Source organism: Sebastes fasciatus, chromosome 9 (genome assembly GCF_043250625.1).
Source record: "Sebastes fasciatus isolate fSebFas1 chromosome 9, fSebFas1.pri, whole genome shotgun sequence".
NCBI lineage: Eukaryota > Metazoa > Chordata > Actinopteri > Perciformes > Sebastidae > Sebastes > Sebastes fasciatus.
This window is the reverse complement of record NC_133803.1, coordinates 23,311,192-23,333,007: the sequence shown is the minus strand read 5'-3', so window position 1 is coordinate 23,333,007 and position 21,816 is coordinate 23,311,192. Positions and strand designations below refer to the sequence as shown.

The following is a 21,816-nucleotide window of genomic DNA, read 5'->3' as shown; positions in this document are numbered from 1 at the left end:
GAGAGGCTGCAGCGTCTCTTGCAGGGATACAAAGAGTCCCTGCAAGCTTTTGTGAAAGTGCAAATCAGTTTGGGCAATTATCATGCGAGTAATATGAGGGGGGGAAAGGGGATGCATTGCCCAGTGGTCCACTTTAATCTCTTAATCCACGGATCCAAGGGGCCTTGGTTGGACATAATTTAGTACAATCTGACTACCCCTCACGACGCGATAAGGAAGGTTGCAATGCGCCGAGAAATGGGATCTTTGTTTAAAATCTTGTCTTCTGGGCTCCATCATGCTGCAAGCTGCTGAACGGGAACATTACAGGACGAAAAGTAAAAAAAGATGCTATTTATACAGCCGGAAATTATTTTCTGTTTACACAAACAAACAAACAGGAAAACAATGCAGTGTTTAAAAAAAAAAAAAAAAAAAATTCAAACTAGATTATGATTTTTTTCCTTGTGAATACATAACAATTTGAGTGTTTTCTGGTTACGAGGTGTTTGTGTTAATTGTTTCATAAACTAAAAAAGGAGCTGTTTTTGTGGCATATAGGGAATTCTTAATCGGCCCATAGATTATAACAGCAATAAAAAAATCTTTAGAGAATACCATTAGCTTTGAAAAAACCTAAAAGCTTTATTACAAACCCAGCTTTGAAATAGGGGGGATTAGAGGACTGAAAGGGTCCCACAATAGTTAGAAGAAAAGGTTTCATGCTAATGAGGTTAATGCCCTTTGTATCTCCGGACTCCACAACTTCATTACTCCTATCTATCTCAGGCAACACCGAGCGGCTCAGAGCTCCACAACCACAATCCACTCGAGCTTTCTCCTACCAGGCCTCTAAAGAAGGATTTGATAGCAGTCCTGTTCAAACTAGATAATTATATCTTTTCAAGTTGGAATTAAGATAAAGAAAGTGCAGTGGAGGCGGTGAGCCTTGATCCGCCGCAAACAAACTGTCCCCCCTCTGAGCGCCTGTGTGGACACACTGGAGACACACAGGAGACACGAGAGACAACCAGGACCGGCTTCTCATTAGAGCCGGACACAGTTTGACTCATTTAGACGCGTTTGTTTTCAACCTGGGAATAACTCTGCTTTTTTTTTTTTTGAAATTTATGGAAATATATTTTTTTGGTGGATATGAGAATAAGAAAAGCAGGTTGAGATGCAAAATTTTAACTGTTTTTTTTTTTTTTTAAATTCTGAAAATATTTTTTTGTCGGAATATCCGAATAAGAAAAGCAGGTTGAGATACAAAATTTGAATGTTTTTTTTAAATTTTTTTAATTTATAGAAATATTTTTTTTGGAGGATATGAGAATAAGAAAAGCAGATTGAGATGCAACATTTTAAACCAAAATGTACCAAACTAAGCGCGCTCTCCTGGCCGTCTGTCCTTATTCTGAAGGCACTCATCCAAATATTTAAATAAGAAAAAATAATAGAGTTGTAAGTATAGAAATTAATTTACAGTCTCAGTCATTTTTTGTTATCACTATTATGTAGTCATATTATTTCTTTATATTAATCTTATCTCTAGGTGGAGGCTTCAGATAAGCCCAGTCTTTTTTTTTGCCTCTTCCTGCACTTTATATTATTCATTTATTTTTTTGTTATGTTGTATAGCCTTAAATTGTGCAAAACAAATAAACAAATAAAATAGCCTATAATCCAAAATGACCAAATAAGAATTGCGCATATAAACTGCAAACCACTGAGCATGGCTAATATTTAGATGCGTTTTTTTGCGTGCACCAGATCTTGCCTCTTATTAAAGCGCAATTTGAGACTAAGGTCACATGAATATAATGGGTTTGGACAGTGTGTGTTGTGATGTGAAGTGAAGTGGCCCTCACATATCAGATCCCTCTCACAGAGGGCCAGCTGTGGAGACCTCTGGTGACCTTCTTATCTAAACTTTAAGCTGAGGCCAAACTCTCCATAAATCATCTGCAGCTCCTGAACTGTTGGATTATTCCTTAAATATTCACGACCGAGCTCGAGTTTGGACATTTTGTGGACCTATAAGCCCCCCTCAGCTTGCATGAAACATTTAGTCTGAAATGATTATCCGCACATTGAAAAGGGGAGTCGGTCCTATCAAGTGACCCCACTGACCCAAAACCTCTAATCTGCAATTAGTAGGTATAATTACGTCCGCTGACACCACTAATGTGGATGGAGGCTGAGGGAGGAAGACAGGCTGCGTATTAAAGCTGCAAGTCAATAATTGATCGAGCTGAAATCTCTTGGAGAAGTGTTTTTTTTTTTTTTTCTTAAAGGATGTCTTTGTATAGTTTTCTAGTTTTATTCCACATCTCATCATCAGAAATGCATCTCTGAGGTGGCACCTGTATAGGCCGACGACGTCATGACTAACTTGATCTGTCCTGTTTCACAAATTGCCTCTGAAATTGATCCTTGAAACGGGAGAATGAAGCCCACACAATTCCCTTGGCCTTGACATAAGGTGCAGCGATAAATATACAAGACTAATGAGCAATTACTATACAATCACCCTTCAAATAGCTTACATCATAATAAATTAAACATCGCAGCCTCGGATTCTGTTTCTTTCTTTATTATTAATAACTAAGAGGAGGGGCGTCTGCAGCCCTGATGTGTCTCTCATCATCATCATCATCATCATCATGATTATGTTTTACAAACGCAGCAATTTACAATTCTCCATCAGGAACAGTCAGCACCTATTGACTCGGACTCACTAACTAGTCCTCTGACTTTCTACTGCGCAGACGCGAAAATACCTATTTTTTAATTGTTATGTATTTGAATTTATTTCCAATTTAGATCTTGAAGGAGATGAGGCGTTTAAATGCACGACACTCACAGTGATCTTAAACGCAGCACATATGGGCCTGCTGCGTTCAATGACATAAATCGTCCTCGTTAAAGCCTAAACTCTTAACTAAATTGGGTTAAACAATAGATTATAGTTAATATTTTGTCTAAAATACACTAAAATCAAATGATAGCAGTCATATGTCAAATAATATACCATCATTTTGCTGTCCTGGCCCTGATTAGCCTCCTAAGTGTCCCTTTTTTTATCTTCCATCTCAATTAATGAATTCAGAGCAGCTTGTAGACACACACTAAGAGGCTGGCACCAAAGTGTGATTGTTAATAGATGAACGAAGCCAAGAGCCACATTACAAGCTTCTCTGACCGACCCACGCTGAGTTTTGGTGCTCCGTTGCTCCGGAGCTCGCTGAGGTCACCACACAGACAACACACGACCAAGAGATGTCGCAGACCTACAAGTGACAAATGGCCATTTCACGATGAAATATTCATCGAGAGCTGCGATTCAGAAACACTAAACTTCTTTCCACCTGCACAGATGCCTCTTTCTCCTCCTGTCAGGCTTCTTCTCTGTCCCATAATGCCCTGCGCCTCCAGCAGACACGCCTGCACAGTCACAGGGAAGCCTCAGAAAGTTTATTAGCTGTTTTTTCCTCTCATTCTTTCCACTGACTGCAGCAGTAAACATTTATTTTCAATGCATTAATATTCTTATGACCTGCTGGCTATAGCCCATAGATTCCTAAGGTTTATTTTCTCTAATGATAGGGGGAATTTGGGCTGTAATGTGATGCAGTTTCATTTGCATATAAGTGTTTCCCACATATGCACCAGCTCTGAAGAGAGCAATTGTCGACCCCCCGTCCTCTGAAGTTCCAAACATTTTATAGGTTGTATCTGCAACCAGCATTCCCCTCAGCGCTCTAATGTGTAACACATGGCGGACTGTACACCTGATAAAATACCTCAGGGGCCCTGCAGTTTGGAAAATCCTCAATTCGCTCCCTAAATAAAACAAACAATGGCCTCACTAAATATATCACATGTGCCTGCTGAGCTATTTTGTGTCTCTTGACCTGCGAGTCCCCTCCCACATCATCAGCACTGATACGGGTCTATCTGCTCGCTGGCTGCTGCCACGGCACAACCAGCAGGTACTTTTTGAAAACACAGATTTTAAAAAGCTCCTGTTTTTACCTGCTGCAGGCTAAATATTTTGTATGAGTACATCTTGTTGAAGCCACATTGCTCCTGTGTTAAACCCACATGAAGGTTACTAATTCTTCTGTCTGTGTTTTATGTCGTTCCATGTCAGGATATGATCACATCCAATGACATTAGCTCACATCTAAAACTGGAGTCCACTTCTCTTCTGCCGTTTCATCTCTGTGAAAGTGCTGCAAATGTGGCTGCGATTAGAGCTGAAATGTAATATCGCTGCGAGTGTGTGGGTTATGGAACAGACAGGTGAAATTGTGGGCACCTGTTCTTCTGTCCCTGCATTGCACCCGTCTGAGTTTTGCTGTGTCTCCCCCTCTTGGTAGCTGGGAGGGAGAAAAATCTACCCCCCAAAAAACATGAAATATCAAGTTTCTGTTGGCTGAGTCTGACGGCAGTTGAGTGCTTAGTGTCTGGAAAGTGAGGCAGCATAAAATACTCGCGGTGGACTTCTTGGACAGGGGCTCGTGTGCACTTGGATAGTGGATGGTGCATCGCTTTCCCTTATTCTTTTTCAACACCAGAGTCAACTGAGCCTGTGACACATATTTAAAATGTAATTTTAGATATTAGGATTTTTCATTAAGTGCTTTATAATAGATTAGTGTTGACTAAATGAAACATAAACCCAGTAAATACTATTTATTTTACAGCCTTACATTTTCTTATTATTGTGTTCTTGAAGTACTTGTGATAAGTTATACTATAGGGCTGAACAATTTTGAAAAAATGATCTGAATGCAATTACTTTGACTGATATTGCATTTGCGATATGATTTGCGTATCAGAGGGAATGATAATCATTATTCTCATTTTCAATGAAAAACATATCAAAATGATTATGGTGTTGATTTTCATGGGGATGTGTACCAAACAAAGATGTTTTCTAAAGCCTGTAGAATATGATGTGTAGGCCAGGACATCACTGCAGCACCACAATATTTAATCTAAAATGGTAATTTGTGACACATTTTGCCTTTAACAAATATTACGCCTCCTGCGATTTGAAAACTGCAGTAGACCATATTGTGATTTCGATAAAATTTATATTAATTGTGCAACCCTAAGTTACACACATGATTTTGCAGAAAACGTATTGCTTATGGTTTAAATGATGCAAATCAAACTGATCTTCACTAGGATCTTGTTTTAAAAATGACGTAGTATACATGTTTTTGTATAATTTATGACACATTACTATGACATCAGCTTGCACAGTTTGTTTCCCTTATCAGCACTGGACAAATTTAAAGCAGCACTAAACTCTGGCAATGGACTGCCTGCATGCATATATGTATTTATTTTTTTACTTTTTTATTTATATCTGGATACCACAGCATTTATAGCCTAAGCTAGTCTGCAATGCCCCACCATACAGTAGATGGGCCTTTAAAATACTCAAAACTCAACAAAAAAATACATCAAATGTGAACACAAACAATACAATAACACAAACAACGATACAATGAAATTTCCATTAAACTATTACACAAAGTTAGAAAATACTTGCCTGACGACATGTACCAATGCGTGGCGCTATTTGCCACTTTAATTTTACTTAAAGGTGCAGTGTGAAGGATATGGCTACATCTAGCATTGAAGTGACAGATTGCAACCAATTGCAACCAACAAGGAGAACTACGGTGGCCAACACGAAAATGTGAAAACGTGAAAACGTGAATGGTCCTATCTAGAGCCAGTGTTTGGTTTGTCCCTTTTGGGCTACTGTAGAAACATGGTGACTGGCTCCGTGAAGAGAACCCACTCCGAATGTAGATATAAACGGCTCATTCTAAGGTAACGAAAACACAACGATTCCTATTTTCAGGCGATTATACACTAAAGAAAACATAGTTATTAATATTATATTCCATTTCTGTAAAATATATCCTCCTAAATGTGACACACTGTTCCTTTAAACAAAAACATCAATTCCGATTGTGAAACCATAACAACAATCAACGAAGGAGCAATAAGATTGTGGATAATATAAAGAATTATCTTAATACACATTATAATTCACTATGTTAAGACTGGAAATCAAATCAAAGACTGAGACACTACACCAAAGTAGCTTACTGCATCTTGCACAAATTTAAAATAATGACCAGTGATTTATATTATTTTCTATTGTTAAAATTGGATAAAGACATTTTTGCCTGTATAAACTTGAGATTGACAAGTAACACTGACCAGACCACTTTATTCTCCCTGAAGCCTAATTTACAACAGACAGCATTCATAACACACAAGCAGAGGTTTCATGACGAGACACGATAATTCATGAAGTTTCAACTTCTCCACATTCATGCAGCGTCTTCATGAATGCTGACCCGACTCTTACGCCAACTCTCATTAGCTTTTCATATAACGCTGAAGTTATTTGTGGCATGGATGCGATGCCGTGCCAATTCTCTGGTCAATGCTGTCATAATACGCACGACAGGCGCTTAAAGTTGGTTTGAACATGACTAATATTCACAAACAGTATTTTCCGTCGGGGTTGCGTTGGCATCTCTTGTGTGTGTGCATTTGTGGGCAGGCAGCGGGTATCTCTGCATTCCTAGTGTAAAAATGCTGTTGGACAAACTAGTCTGTGGGTTTGTTTCAAGAAATTGAATGCCCTGGGTTGCGGCGACAAACATTTTGATTGTATGTTCAACACAAACACCTCACTAACAAAGTGGTTTTGTCTCTTGTGAGCCCGAGGACTGAAGGCTGCAACTCCAGCAGAGATGAAGCACAAAACATGGAAGTAATAGACAGAATGGAAAAAACTAAGAAAAGGTTTGTTACTTCTTTCTTTTGGCGGCAGATGTTCTTGAATTTCCTGTCATAAAAAAGTGCAGCCATGTGTTCAAAATGTGTCTGACATCTAAACACAGCGATGTAGAAAGGGAAGAAAAGCTGTTTAGTTATTTGTTCTGAGCATAAACGTGGGGGTCTCAATATGGCTGCTCACAGAGTTGGAGCATTGTAAATGATTGGTGGTAGTCATTCAGGTTGTGACATCTATTATGGGCCAATGAACACCTTAACACCTCCACAGATAAACTAACCCAAATTATACTTGCTAATCATTCACTCGTAATGTTCTTCCTCCACACTGCAGAGCTTAGCCATTGCTAAGAAGGATGCTAACATTGTCTAACGATCTCAAGTGGAGTTTCTAATTAATAACAAGCATAACTTCTTGCGGAGGGTTTATGTAAGTTTAAGGTGAAATGATCACTCCTCCAGCAGCCGCACTCCTCGTCCACCGAGGGACTTTGAAGTCGGACCAGTGATGGTTGGGAACCCTCCAACATCGCCGCTTGTGCAGCACTCCATTATGCATTAGCAGCAACTGAGATGTGCTCTGTGCCTCACCTGACTCTAACTGGTGGTAATGCTCACTGGCTAAAGTGCCGTCTGTGCAGTGTGAACATATGAACTCTAAATGCATGTAAGCCACAGAAATGACAGGCAGGTGACTTTGATGATCTGCACCGGTGTGCATCACTTTCTCAGATTCTGGGATATAAAACAGCAGCGAGAAGAAACAGGTGCAACGCCAAGTGTAGAAGATATAAACGAGGTAACGGCAATATATGTCTTTTCAAGTCCAATTACTGCGAGAGCCAGAGCCACTGCACATGGTTTTGCTGTAGCTTTTGTCCTCCCCTCCCCCCCCACGGGCAGTCCTATGTGTTTATAAGCGAGGTATAATGGTAGCAGGGTGTGTAAGTGCTGCAGGTTATTTTGTATTTGGAGGTGAGGACATGGCAAATCAGACCACTTCACACATGAAAGGCAGTAGTAGGTCCATTTAATTCTCTGTGCCTCTCTTACCCTGGATCTCGCTGTCCTTTTAGGCGGACTCCAGAGGCTAGTTAAAAGGTGTCTGATTCTCACCATGAATCTAATTAGATCTCTGACTGAGGTCTTAACATCTCCTATGAAAAAAAAAAAGGAAAAAAGAGAAATGCATGGAGGAATAAGGTGCTAAAGCCCCTACCCCTCGCCTCCACTGCACCTTGGCCCGAGTCGTCCCCTGCTCCCTCCTTTTCTGGAGAAAAACAAAGTCCTGCAGGCTAATGAAGTTTGTAATTAAGGAGATTCTGTCAGGCTGAATGAGTAATTAGGACGTGGTCTCTCAGGGGTGTTAATGGTGGTCAGGCGGAGCACAGGCTGCATGTATGGCCAAAGAGAGCACCCTTTCATACCTCACCAGGAAACGACAGGGAAAGAGGAGGGCTTGTTTTTCTCTCTTTTTTTTCTTTTCTCGGATCTGTTTTCTTTCAGAGAGAGGGTACATCTTGTTGTTGGTGCACTTGCTATATTATAACATTTATGTTAAAGGTGCTAAATGTGAGATTGGGAGCATTTCTATTGCCTCTGCGCGACTCTCAACATGGCGACGGCTGAGACAATGGCTTGTAGTGGAGCTGCAACAATTAATCTATAACTACTAAATTAATCGGCAACTATTTAGATTATCGATTAATCGCTTTGAGTAATTTTTTAAGAAAAAAAACTAAAAAATTTCTGATTCCAGCCTCTTAAATGTGAATATTTTCTGGTTTCTTTGCTTCTCTATGACAGTAAACTGAATATGTTTGAGTTATGGACAAAACAAGACATTTGAGAACGTCTTCTTGGGCTTTGGGAAACAATGATCGACATTTTTTTTACATTTTATAGACCAAACAACTAATCAATTAATCGAGAAAATAATCAACAGATTAATCGACAATGAAAATAATTATTAGTTGGAGCCCTAGCTTGTAGCTAACGTTGCTAACAGTGATCATCTGTAACTGCCATATGAGCGCAGTGCAGAGCAGCATCTGTGAGCTAGCCAGTGGGGCACGCTCACATGCACTAAAAGCGAGTGGGATCTGAAAAGAGAAGCCAACGCTGAAGCGCCTTAAACTTGCATTCTTTCTAACAGCCAGCAGGGGGCGACTCCTCTGGTTGCAAAAAGAAGTCTGATTGTATAGAAGTCAATGAGAAAATGAGCCTACTTCTCACTTGATTTATTACCTCAGTAAACATTGTAAACATGAGTTTATGGTCTCAATCGCTAGTTTCAAGTCTTCTTCAACACAGCAAGATGTTCATTTAGTAAATTATGGTCAAGCAGGGTATGCTTTAGGGCGTGGGTACCTTGTGATTGACAGGTAACTACCACGGCGTTGTCCGGTCTGGGAGTTGTTCGTGTTTTCGTCTTACAACTTTAACCCTTGCAGTGTGTTTTCAGTTCATAAAAGTTAATTATAACATTTTTGGTCGCCTAACAACGTCTTATCCAGCGTTTGGTTGTAGTTAGCTCCAAAATGCCGAACTAGAGGCTTCAAAACGGCAGTCTACAAAACAATGGATGACGTCACAGTAACTACGTCCACTTCTTATATACAGCCTATGGCTAAAAAACACAACAATGTCAACAAAACACGAAGTAGCTCAGATTACAACACACAGAGTGACTTCATTCTCTGCTCAGGTAGTATTACTCCTTTAGATCTTTACATAGCAAATAGTTGTTTGCTGCTATATTAATGCTCTGGATATCATAAAGAGAATCTTGAAATATCTGCAATGACATTTAAGATCAGAAACAAATGCTAGTAGAACTGCAGGAGATGTCTTTCTTGCTTATTGCTTCCAGATGATCATGTTTACATGTCTATGGGAGACATTACTGCATTTGTTACCCCACTAATTTGCTATAGATTTCTGATGTGTTGTGAAATCAGATATAATTTGAGGGAAATGGCTGCGGGACAGGACCACGCTCTGTTCTCGGTGAAGACATCTCCGTTCTAATTATCACATTTACTTCAGATTGGTTGACTGTGCTGCTGATAAAGAAAGTTCACCTGGCCTCAATTAACTATATTTATCTCAGATTATCCCTCCATGAGATTTATGCTCTGGCAGAAAGATTAGCGTTATTAAGAGTCGCATACGCAGGATGAATACATTTTCAGACAAAGTGACATCTCTTAAGGATGAGAAATTAAATCAATGAAATGGGAATCAAAAGGAAGAAGCTGCATGTTCTTGGGATTCTCCAGCAGCGCCTATTTTTTTTTATTCTGCTGTAATATCACAGTTTACATCCACTGATATGCTCTTTTCATTTGGACAACAAATTGAAAATTAAATTTGATAATTGTTTAACTCTTATCTAAAGTTATCTAGAATTAAATTTGTTCACCAAAACATGGTAGACATTTACTTAAATTTGCAGTAATCTGGTACATATGAAAACGTACAGCTGACACTAAGATAGAGCACATTATCAGCCCTAAAGTGACACCAAATAACCACACATACATAAAACGTATTTTTGTAGGCCAACCAGGAAGTTAGCACCGCACGGGTCCCCTGGACAAAAAGCCAAAGGGATTTTTCCATTGGCTTTTTGATTATTGCAGAAAATAAACTCTGTGGCACAAAAACGTTTATGATACTTACACGTTTTGTTCCCTAAAATAATCTCCACCAATGAACACCACTTTTATGATTTTTGAAGCGTGAATGCAATCGCCATTGCTAATGTTAGGCTATAAACGAACTACACCACGGTCGCATGAGCGCGAGTATACACAACGAGGCTGTAAAGGCGCATGAGTCGGCGTGATGACGTTTAATAGTCCCATTTAGACACTTGTCGCCTTTTTTAAGACATTTAAACGTTTGAAAATTCACAAGTGGGATATTTACTGATGTATTTTATATCGTAGAACAAAACGTAAAAATCTCTTCAGCTTGTGTTAACCACAGACCTTATTTCAGGCATCTAACTAAAATCCCATTAAAAAAAAACATTGACTTCCAGACGAGGGAACCAGAAGTGCTAAAATGCTAACTCATTTCCAGGTTTTAGGACTCCTTACTGTAGCACTCTATTGATAGGAGCAGATTCGTGTGTTGACAAACTGATGTCTTTGTCAGATACAGTAGAAAAGAGCCTCTTCAGAGGTGGATCTCTGTGATCTCGGGTTAACCTCTACATTCTCTAGAATCATTTACACTGTTTAGACTGGGAAATGTCCTGCTGCGAGGCACAACACCTGGGCTTTGAACCCGTGACCTCACATCTGAGTGCTCTCGCTGAAGCCCCGGCTGCCTCCCAGTCAGCTGGAGGATCAGCGTGGACAGACAGGCCCAAAACTCTTCATTTCCTGTTTCGCCTGCAACCAACCCTTCCAAAACTACAAAAAAAAAAAAGGAAAAAAATGCTACCTGTGTTTCAGGTAATATAATCAACATAACCAGGGTATGACCTTTGTGAGTCATGTTTTCACTGCAAATTCACAAACCAGTTGTGTAAGAAAAGTACTAGAAGAAAAATAGAGAACATGGGAGTATTTCAGTGATGTGGTTGTTCCACATATTGTTCTATGTATTTAAACGCAAGTGAGGAGATTTTAAAGCAATATTGTTCTTCCCTTTTATTGCCCCCACAGACACAAGACAGATCCAAGCTGCGGACTCATTACAGGTTAAGTAGAACAGGTGTTTGTCAGCTTCAGGCGGACCTACGTGGATGAGGTCTTTTCATGTTGGCTACTTCCTCACACATTAGTCTTCAGCCAAATTGCTCTGAGTGCCCGGCCCATCCCTCATCGTCCAACCTGACCTCTCTCCCCTCCGCGCTGCAGGCAGGGCTGGAGATAACAAAAAAAAAAGCTGAAAAACGACTCTAGGAATCCTAAATATTAGTGGTTGTAAATCAGCCCCCAGTGGCCTATGAATAGCAATTATCTTTTTCGCACTAATAAATCCCCCCAGTCACAGATAAGATGGTTTCCCTTCCTAACCTGCAGTAAAAACAGCTAAGGATTGAGCAAGCAAAAATGGGAGGGGTGCAGCAAATAAAGGAGGGCTCTTTAGCTGTGGATTACACAGAAAATATGTAGTCTTTTGTGCAGTATATCATGTATGAACTGAGAGAGGAAATGGCGCATGATCACAGGACTTTGGGAATTCAGATGATATCAAGAGGCAGGCTCTTATCGGCCTTATCAATACCTGCTAAACATGATTCACTCCAGTGCACTTCCAGCTGGTAGAAATGCTGAGATTTCTTGAAAATGTCACTGGAGAAAGTGGAGGATATTGATCCGATAGGAACACTCTTTGATTTTTATCTACTAACAGGTCAACACGGACGAGGTTTAGCTATTGTGGAGCACCGATTAAACTGACCATCCTTCAACCAGAACCACAAACTAACTTCCCGTCTCCTCTGCTTGGTGTTACCTCTGAGAATAAGTTCACTGTACCTCTGCACCCCACTGGGATTTACAAGGCTTCATGGTCATCATCTATATAGGAGAAAAACACGGCAATCAGCAGCAGTGTGGGGCTTTTTTTCTCCCTCTAAGGTGACTGAACCCTTATTCCATGTAAAGACTTAAGTTAACCTCATTAAGCTCGCTCACACACTAGATACATAATTATCCCTGAGAGGATAGCCAGTGCTAATACAAATTAGGGAAGATAATTAAGCTACTGAGACTGGCCATTGCATCTCCCAGAGCATTGGACCCATAGAACCATTATGGCGAATTAGAGCCTTTGTTTACAGTCACAACAACAGCCTTTTAACCAGTGGCCATGTCTGTTCAAAGTCCCATATATTTATATATCTGGGTTCAAGTTTACAGCATTTAGCCACATCCGTTTGGGAACATACCTCGCACAGGTGTTTAAGTTATAACTGCAGAAGAGACATAATGTGAATTCCTTTCTCCCTTTCCGGTGTCAGGCAGGACGACTTCACAACACCTTAGCTCTCTGAAAACAAAGCGTCCGTTGGAGAGAAGTGCCTTTGGGCGCTCATAAAAAATAAATCTAAACGACAATTCACCTCCATAGTGTGCAATGCATCTGGTCTTCTCTGTAACAAGGCAGTTTAGTGCTCTGAGAAGTCTTACAGCTACTTCAAAGATCCCTTAAATGCCTCCTCGAGCTAGAGGAAACATTTCTCTCTTTGCCTTTGCAAACAGGAACAATAAATCTGGCTGATTTCTGCATTCCTCTTTAGATCATATGATACCTGAACAGTAAAAACTCAAACCGCTCCAGTCCGTGCACAACAAACATACGTGTGCGCTGCTCAGTCTGGTCTCTCTGCAGCGTCACGATTAGATCAGGGCCGGACGTTTTTTGGTGAAAATATGTCAAGAGAAAAAGTTAAGCACACACAGCTGGATGCATTTTAGAGTGCAATTCCCTTTTGTCATAGGAAGAGCACACGCTGTGTCAGGCCTAAATGAAAATGCTGTTGCGTTTGAGTGCACCATAGCAATTGGGAGGGAAATTGTCGCCCAGCTATGCTTTAAAAAAATGCAGCATTACAGCTTGTGATGTTGAAAAAGTTTTTGGCCGTGGACGGAGGAGTGTTTTCTTTTTTCTTTCTTCGCCTTCATGGCGAGGGGAGTGCGAAGGAGAGGAGCACGCTGCTGGTTGTGTGCCAGCTCTGCCTCCTGTGGTTTCACGCATAACAACCTTGCATGTGCACAGCTCTGAGTAAAGCATTGATTTAAGAGGGTACTTCTTCTTTCCACAGCTTTAGCAAAACAAGCCCCTATGTTTGGATAGACCCGGTAAGCAGCTCACTGACCTGAGCAATGGGTCAGATTAAGTTAGACCCCCTCCTCCCCTCACCCCAAACCCTCCTTCCCTCCCTCCCTTCTTCCCTGCCGGCCCAATGCAGAGTGAGGAAAGGGAAAGTGCTCTTCAGGGCAGGCAGGCCTGCCAGCTGGGTCAGGGGAGTCGCTCAGGAAAACAGGAAACTGACAAGAGAGACAAATGATAGGTCTCACCCAAAGGTTGATCATCTATAATTGCTGCAGGAGCAATCTTTAAAATCTTTAAATGATACTTGTGTGATTTTAAAATGGAGCGGTTTTCCTCGAGCACACATGTATATTCTCCATAACTAATGTTCCACTTTGTTCAGAGGTAAATCTGTTACCACGGCAGCCAGACTGGGATGAACCCGGGACATTAACCTATAAAGGAGCTCTTACAGTTTGTCATAAACGCAGCAAAACATCCGTTTTAATCCACAATTAAAAGAAACATTAACTTTGAGTGTGTTTTTCTGCAAAATCACAAAGCAAACATTGTGACATGGCAACACAGATATTATCTATTGACCCCGCTGTGAGACTGTTCACAATAAGTTAGTTACATATTTTCTCCGGACAAGCTGGAGGGAGGATTGTGTGTGTGTGTGGGGAGGTGGTTCAGAGTAGAGAAGCTGCTTTTGGCCTAAGGCAAAGATAAGCGAAGGGGAGTGGAGGTGGCGGTGGCTGTGGTTGTGGAGGGGGGGGGGACACACACAATGGATTGAGCCAGGCAATCAGTGAGCGATCTGGGGCGGCGTTTAGTGGTGCTGTAAGATCTGCTAAACTAGCCCTAATTTCCCCTGTTGTAGGAGATGTGTGAGTTGAGGTGGAAAGGGGCAGGAGGAGGGGAGGCCTTTGGTCTGTCAGAGTGGAGTTAATCTGAACCTGGGGCAGCACGTTCACTTTTGATGGAGGCCAGAGATAGGACGCCGATGCGGAGGAGGAGGAGGGCTGGGAGGATGAAAGATCACCCACACCTGCGAGGGGCTGCCGAAAGTTACAACTCACTCAAAGAGGCCTTTCTACTGCTGCTCCATTTGTCAAGGATGATGGGGGCAATAGCGGCGAGAACTTCACTCTATTTCTGTTTTCACCGGTGGCTCATCACATGCACTCACGGCCACGGGATACAGATTACATTGATTTGTCTTTTCACCAGTAAATCTTTTCCAAATGCACATAAATTGCGTTTTTTTTCTTCATATATGGCTGTCTGTAAAGCAGCTGTGAATTTAGCACGCCGGCCCTTATCTCTTTAATTACATTATCGCAACAAAAAAAATTTAACACACCGGACAAAAAGCTAAGCAAATATAATTTTTTCTCCACCACTCCATATTTGATTCTCCGTGGCCCCTTTTTGGTTTTCGAGAGGTGTCTGTGTACAAAATCCCCCATAATCCTCTTGGAGAGAAATATGAAGCACCACCCCTTGAGGTCTGCACTCTTTGGCCCTGCGTCTTCCTTTCATGCACTATAAGATTCATCTGTGCCATCAAGAGCTTTTTGTTGAACTTATAAAGCCAGAATGATTACAGCGCCATAAAACACCAAGATCCAGAGCGGTCAGCTCCGTCTCCACAAACCACCACATCATAAACAATAATCAAAAACAACAATTTACTGCTGCGAGGATTTATTCAGCTTCGAAATGAGGATGAAGATGTTGTCTGAATGTGACAAAGTTAGAAAGACTAATTTATTAGGACATTTTGGTGGTGTGTTAGCGATAGGGTTGCACGATTATAGCCAAAATGTTAATCACGATTATTTTTGATCAATATTGATATCACAGTTACTCATTGATTTAAGCAACAAAATATTTTTATTACACTTTCACATTAAAATGAACAGAGCACTGCTTTCACTTCCATGCTGTGCTACATTCCTGCTAATGTACAAATTAAGGCTGCACCGTGTTGGCAAAAACTGGCATTGCAATATTTAGTTTTCTGCTATATATATTGCAATATAAAAAAAATACAGGAATATTCACCCGACCTTTTTGTTAGCTAAAGTTAAATGCTTCAATCTGGTGCACTACGAGAGCAAAATTAGCAACATTAAGAGTTAGATAAACAATTTTATGCTCTCAATTTAATCATAAACACATTGGTTGTATAGATAATATCCAAAAGTGAAGCCAAAACTTCTCGATCATCAGCTGTTGACTGTCTGTTTGTTTAGGAAGCGCTTGATTTGATATGCAGCAGAGTTTTCTATGAGCAGAACGTGCATTTTAAACGTCAATATCGCGGTCGATCATGTTCATTTAATTGTGGGGAGCCAAAATCGTGATTGCGATTAAAATTAGATTAATTGTGCATCCCTAGTTTCCAATGATAATAATTCTCAGATGGTTCTGTGTAACAAACTATCTGGCGGGTCATGTTACCCGGTACCTGCAGTAATGGGTTTGCCTTTTGGCTGGATTTAACGGTTTAACTTCCATCCGTAAATGTTTTAATTTAACGATGTCATAGCTACGCGTATCGATTTGTGGCACTACTGTACACAGCTAAAAAAAACAAATTAACTAATTAATCAAAACTCTAATTTTCTGGAAAAACAGGACAGGATTCAGGAGTTGGGACAACTGCTCGTAATCCGGGACTATCTCGAATTTTACGCGACGTCTGGTCACCGTAGTTTTATGGCCTCTGACTTTACTTTTTTTGATTGAGTCTCACCGCTCTCATCAGCTTAGTTTCCAGAAGTAGGCAGCTGTTTTAAGCAGAAAAGGAAAGTCGATCATGTTCATTTAATTGTGGGAAGCCAAAATCGTGTTGCGATTAATATTTGATTAATTGTGCAGCCCTTATTAGCATGGCTGTTCTTTATCAAAGTCAGTAACTAGCCAGTTTGCAGATGCATTATGGGTCGGTCATGCTGTATGTGGCTGCAAATGCAGGTTCTCAATAAAGACGGGAGGAGGGCATTAATCCCCCTCTGTCTGTTTCATCTGGCCTTTTTTGCTCTTTGCCAGGGTAATGCTCCCGCCACAGCTGGCAGCTCAGACTGCGCCGGGAGCACAGCACATCTGGATCAGAGGCTGAGGGAGGGATAGTATATGTGAGTGTGTGTGTGTGTTACGTATATAGACGGGGAGCTTGTGTATGTGTGTTGGACAGGTGGGCAGTGCTACATGTATGGGCATATCCTCTGAACTATGAAGAAAATGCCCTTTGTGTCCCAACATGACGGGGTGAATTCCCAGGGAGAGGTAACCGCTCATAAACAAAAACATATGGTGCAGCGAAGAATCATAAAGAGTTTTGTTTCCGCTGCCCCAGAGTCACACCGAGGCTTCAGTATCAACAAAGCGTGAGTTTGAGTCTGTGAGACAGCAAATCTGTACGTTATTATCCAGACAAGGGGAATAAGTAGAGAACAAGGCGATCTCCCAGTTGGGAATGAAACTAATTGTGTTCTACATGCGTATATTTTAAAATGAGTCATGTTAATCGTGCTAACATATTGAGATGTTTTACAATTGCTTGCTTTGACATTCCTGCTAGACATATTAACGTTCAAGATCTGTGACGCTGCAAATCGCTCCCTCTCCTTGAACTCATATGTGGAATATTTTTGCGGAGTGTGGTTTAGATTTTCATGCTTTTGAATTTCACTTCGAATCAATTTCCATATGTCCGTCTGTGCTTTGTAAGAATCTGAGGGTGATGTGTATTTGTGGTGAGCAGTACCAGAAATTCAAGTTCTTTCTCTCAGCTATTCTAATGAGACTCTGATCAAATATAGACAGGAGAATTGCTCGTTGCCGTATATAAACAAAGCGAAATCATTGTGTTTGACAAGTGAACTAAAGGAGGCCTGTATGTGCACATCGCTGGTGTTAGCGGCAGCTTGTTGAATAAATGCGAGAGAAAATGTAGGACAATTCCTGGTGAAGCTAACAGGTCAGAGACTATCCACCTTATAATGGCAGAGTGTTGTGAAAAGCAAGTGAACCAGCATCACATTTCACACTCTGGGCCAATTAAGATTGCTTTAAAGAACGCCAAGAGCATCTGAACACGAGCAAAGGTTAGAGATGGATCTGTCTCAGCCCTTAACACTAGAACCGTGGAAGTATGGATGCTCAACCTGCAGTTTAGCAGCATGTGGCCAACAGCAGTCATGCACAAGAGAGTCTTGCAGTGAAAAATAATGGTCACATCTTTACACCCTGTAGTCCTCTACACCTGCAAGCTTTAGTTACAAACCGGATGAAGTCTTAGCAAGAAACAACATCCAAAAGAGCAGACTGAATCACCTGTAAGAGCTCATCATTTCTTTCCTCAATGTTTTGAAGAGAGGCACCATTTCATAGCGATTGTGAACGGCTAACTGGTGATGCTGGGTGTGAGAAAGTGTTGCTGGGATATTTCGCCACATGGAGGGCAGACCAATTGTGTGTACAGCAGCGTCTCTGCAGGGATTAGTGGTGCCATTAAGTGGCGATGAGTTGCGGTGGGGGGGCCACATCCCCTGCTCCCTCATTAAATCGCCGGCAGCTGCCCTTTATCACAGCTCCGCTCCGCCGCCGTACTGTACCATCAGCACCCCCTCAGCACCCACGGTGCCAGTCTGGGACCCTTGACCTCCATGAAATCTCTTTTGGTAGCTTTCAGAAAGTTTAATTGCAGGCTATTGTGAGGCTCGCACTGATTATGTGTCTTATGGTTTGCATGCATATACACCGTTTGGTGTATTTCTTAACATAAAAAAATTCTGCATGTTTTGATCACAAAGCAGCAGATGTGGTGAGGAGAGGGATTATTAAAACTGAGAAAACTGAGACGTAGATGATGCAAAAGCAGTTGAATATTAGTAAAATGGTTTAAATGCAGGAATTACCTTGTAAGAAAAAACACACTCACACTATTTCTTTTTAATCTATCCTTTATTTTTGCAGGTGGACCTTATGATTAATGATAAAAAGGACAAAAAAAGATTAGGGCTATCAAAGTTAACGCGATAATAACACATTAATGTAAATTACGCCACTAATTTCTTTAACGCAACTTGCAATTTTTAGGTTGTAGGGGGCTCAGGTAGAGGGAAGATCCTGGCATCATATGAAACTAGAAAAACCAAAGGAATCCATTGGTACCAACCAATGTCATACTAGTTTGTCGTGAAGGAGGCTAAATAACGCTCCAAACTTGCGCTAAATTTTGGCGAGTAAAAACCGGCATGGCCATTTCCAAAGTGGTCCCTTGACCTCTGACCTCAAGATATGTGAATGAAAATGGGTTCTATGGGTACCCACGAGTCTCCCCTTTACAGACATGCCCACTTTATGATAATCACATGTAGTTTTGGGCAAGTCATAGTCAAGTCAGCACACTGACACACTGACAGCTGTTGTTGCCTGTTGGACTGCAGTTTGCCATATTATGATTTGAGCATATTTACCTGTGATGGTTTCTGGACAACATTTGTCATTGTTTTATGTTGCTAATTGAGTTCCAATAATAAATATATACATACATTTGTTTAAAGCAAGCATATTTGCCCACTCCCATGTTGAGAAGCGTATTTAATACTTTAAAAATCTCAGATAAAAAACGATTAATTGCAATTTACTATGAACAATCATATGATTAATCACGATTAAATATTTTAATTGATTGACAGCCCTAAAAAATATACGTCCTATCTTTGATGCAATACAAATATTTGTTTCTAATTAAAATGTAAGGTTAAGTATGTTTTGGTGCTATATCGTGAATTGCAATTATTTTGATCAGGATAATCATGACATGAAATTTTCACATCTTCCCATGCCTACTACACATAATATATTTGTAGCTACTGTACAATGTCTGCAATTTTGTTATTCTCTATTTTTCTGTTACACATAATGTATTTAGTCTGGGATGTTACCTAGCGGTGGACGGTGTCCAACCACTCAGCAGGTGACGGAAACTAGGATTGATTTGTTCTGTTCACGCAACGACACGACAACGATCATCACAGCGAAAACGTCTCCAAGAACAGCCTTTTCTCTCAGAGACGCGGCGCTCTCGTAGCTCTTTAATCCATTACAAAAATTAATCCACCGACTTCTGTTTAAAGTGTGGATGAAAAAAACAAAGGAGTGTGTGCTCCTGCATGTACAACAGTATATTGCAAAGATATCAAAAGGGATCCATAAATATTCCTGAGATCTAAACAGCGTTTGAACAGAGGAGGGATAGAGGTGTGTTAAAACACCACCCAGAATGCCGTGCCTCGGGCTGCGGCCTCGGGGCAGAGATGGGTCCTTGTGTAGACAGAGGGGGGAAATAGTAGGTGGGACAGGCAGTAATGACAAGCTAACAAAAAAACGCCCACTTTTGTGAAGTTTCTCATTTCCTTAAGGCATAATTCATTACTGGAATATATTTTAGAAATATTCTGGACAAGATACTATACCATCTGAACCTGGAGGATCTTTCTTTACACAACATTTCCACTGCAATCCTTAATAAGTACCGTAATAAAGAGACAAGCGGTGTGGTGAGTCCGAGGCAGTTTAGTTTCAGTAGTTACAGCAGCCCTGCCCCGGCCTCGGCCCCCGAGGCGACGGAGCCGAGGTGAGGTTTCAGAAACACAATCATACACACATGGATTTGGGGAAATTAGAGTTTCACGTAAATGTAAGCATTTACAGGTGGTAAATATCCTGTTGGATTTCACGAATGTAAAAGCTTAAGCATTACACCCACAGGCTGCGGGGCAGAGGAGACCAGCACACACACACACACACACACACACACACACACACACACACACACACACACACACACACACACACACACACACACACACACACACACACACACACAGAAGTGATTTAGTTTTCAATGTTATGTATATTGTTTTCACACCTTTAGTTGGATAATCTACTACATCTTGAAACAAACACAATTTCACTGATACGCCATGTGAAAAATACAAACTGTAATGTGCAATCTACGGCAATCCCCAGCTCAACTGGTGGATAAATAACTGAAATCTCTAACCTATGTCAATCTCTGATATCTACACCGTGGAATATGAGTCTAATTTCAAGGTAATTAAGATGATCTCTTTCCTATTTATTTTTTCAATTTACGTGCCTTTTCAGTAACATCCTTTTCCATACATCACCCCTGGAAATAGTTAAATCAAATTTGCATCCTGTGAATTGGGTATATCACAAACCTGATTGCATCTGCAAATCCACCTATTTTCTGGGGTTTGACTTTAGTCATGCTTTGTGTGATTACATGGCCGAGGACGGCGACGACGTTCGAGACAACAGAATTACATCGATATTGGCGGAAGTAATCGCTCATTCACAGTGTTAAAGTTTCTACTGCTGCTGCCTGAATTTGACCACTTTTTCCATTGTAGTGGAACAGAGATTGTAAAGACGACTGCAGCCCCTCCAATTTGTTATTGAGTGCGTTGCCATTACCTGGAGAGCCGTTGTAGTTAAAAGAGAATAACAGCCATAATGGAGATCTCTATCCAAGGTTACATATCTGATCGAGGGGCTTTAAAGATCAAACAGTCAGTCAAACATTTGGCATTCCTCACGGAGTTTCTTTTGATGTTGTGGTACGCCTCTCTTCAAAGGTGGTTGTCTTCATACCACCATGAAGATGTAAACATTATTACTGTTAATCCATTTGGTCGTATTCTGTTTGCTCTCGGGGCTAAGAAGGCCATATTCATTTTATGCAGAGTAGCCCAAAGAAAGGCTCAGATCAGGGAGCATTCGTAGCATTGTTTAAAAAGTGAAAATGTGTAGGAATCACAAGGTGTAGCTGCATAGCGAAATGCCATTCGCTCCACTGGAGCTTTTATAGGGAGCAGTTCCACACCATAAAATAATATTTTGTATTAATTCACTTGCAATACAGTTCAGTCTTCCAATAAAAAGCTGTCTGTTCCAGTTTGACAATAAAGACAATTTCTTATGTTAGATTTTTGCCATTTTTTTTTACACAAATGGCAGGTTATTATCACAATAGCATTTTAAAAACCTACTTTTAAAATAAGTAATTTTTAGGGCTGTCAAAGTTAACGCAATAGTAATGCATTAATGCAAATTTATTTTGAAGCCACTAATTTCTTTAACGCATCAACGCAACTTGCGATTTTTAGGTTGTAGCGG

The 21,816-nt window shown here is 40.7% G+C and overlaps 1 long non-coding RNA gene across 3 annotated transcripts in view; it reads right to left on the bottom strand.

The window, feature by feature from the left end:
* LOC141774275 (uncharacterized) overlaps positions 1-21,816 on the bottom strand; it is a 109,162-nt gene that overhangs the window by 8,756 nt on the left and 78,590 nt on the right. Inside the window, exon 5 of one of the 3 annotated variants that reach the window (XR_012595290.1) lies at positions 9,139-11,696. The exons of the other annotated variants lie outside the window; for them this stretch is intronic. This is a non-coding gene — a long non-coding RNA (uncharacterized LOC141774275). Of the gene's footprint in view, positions 1-9,138; positions 11,697-21,816 lie in introns of those variants that run through there. 3 annotated transcript variants of the gene reach the window in all.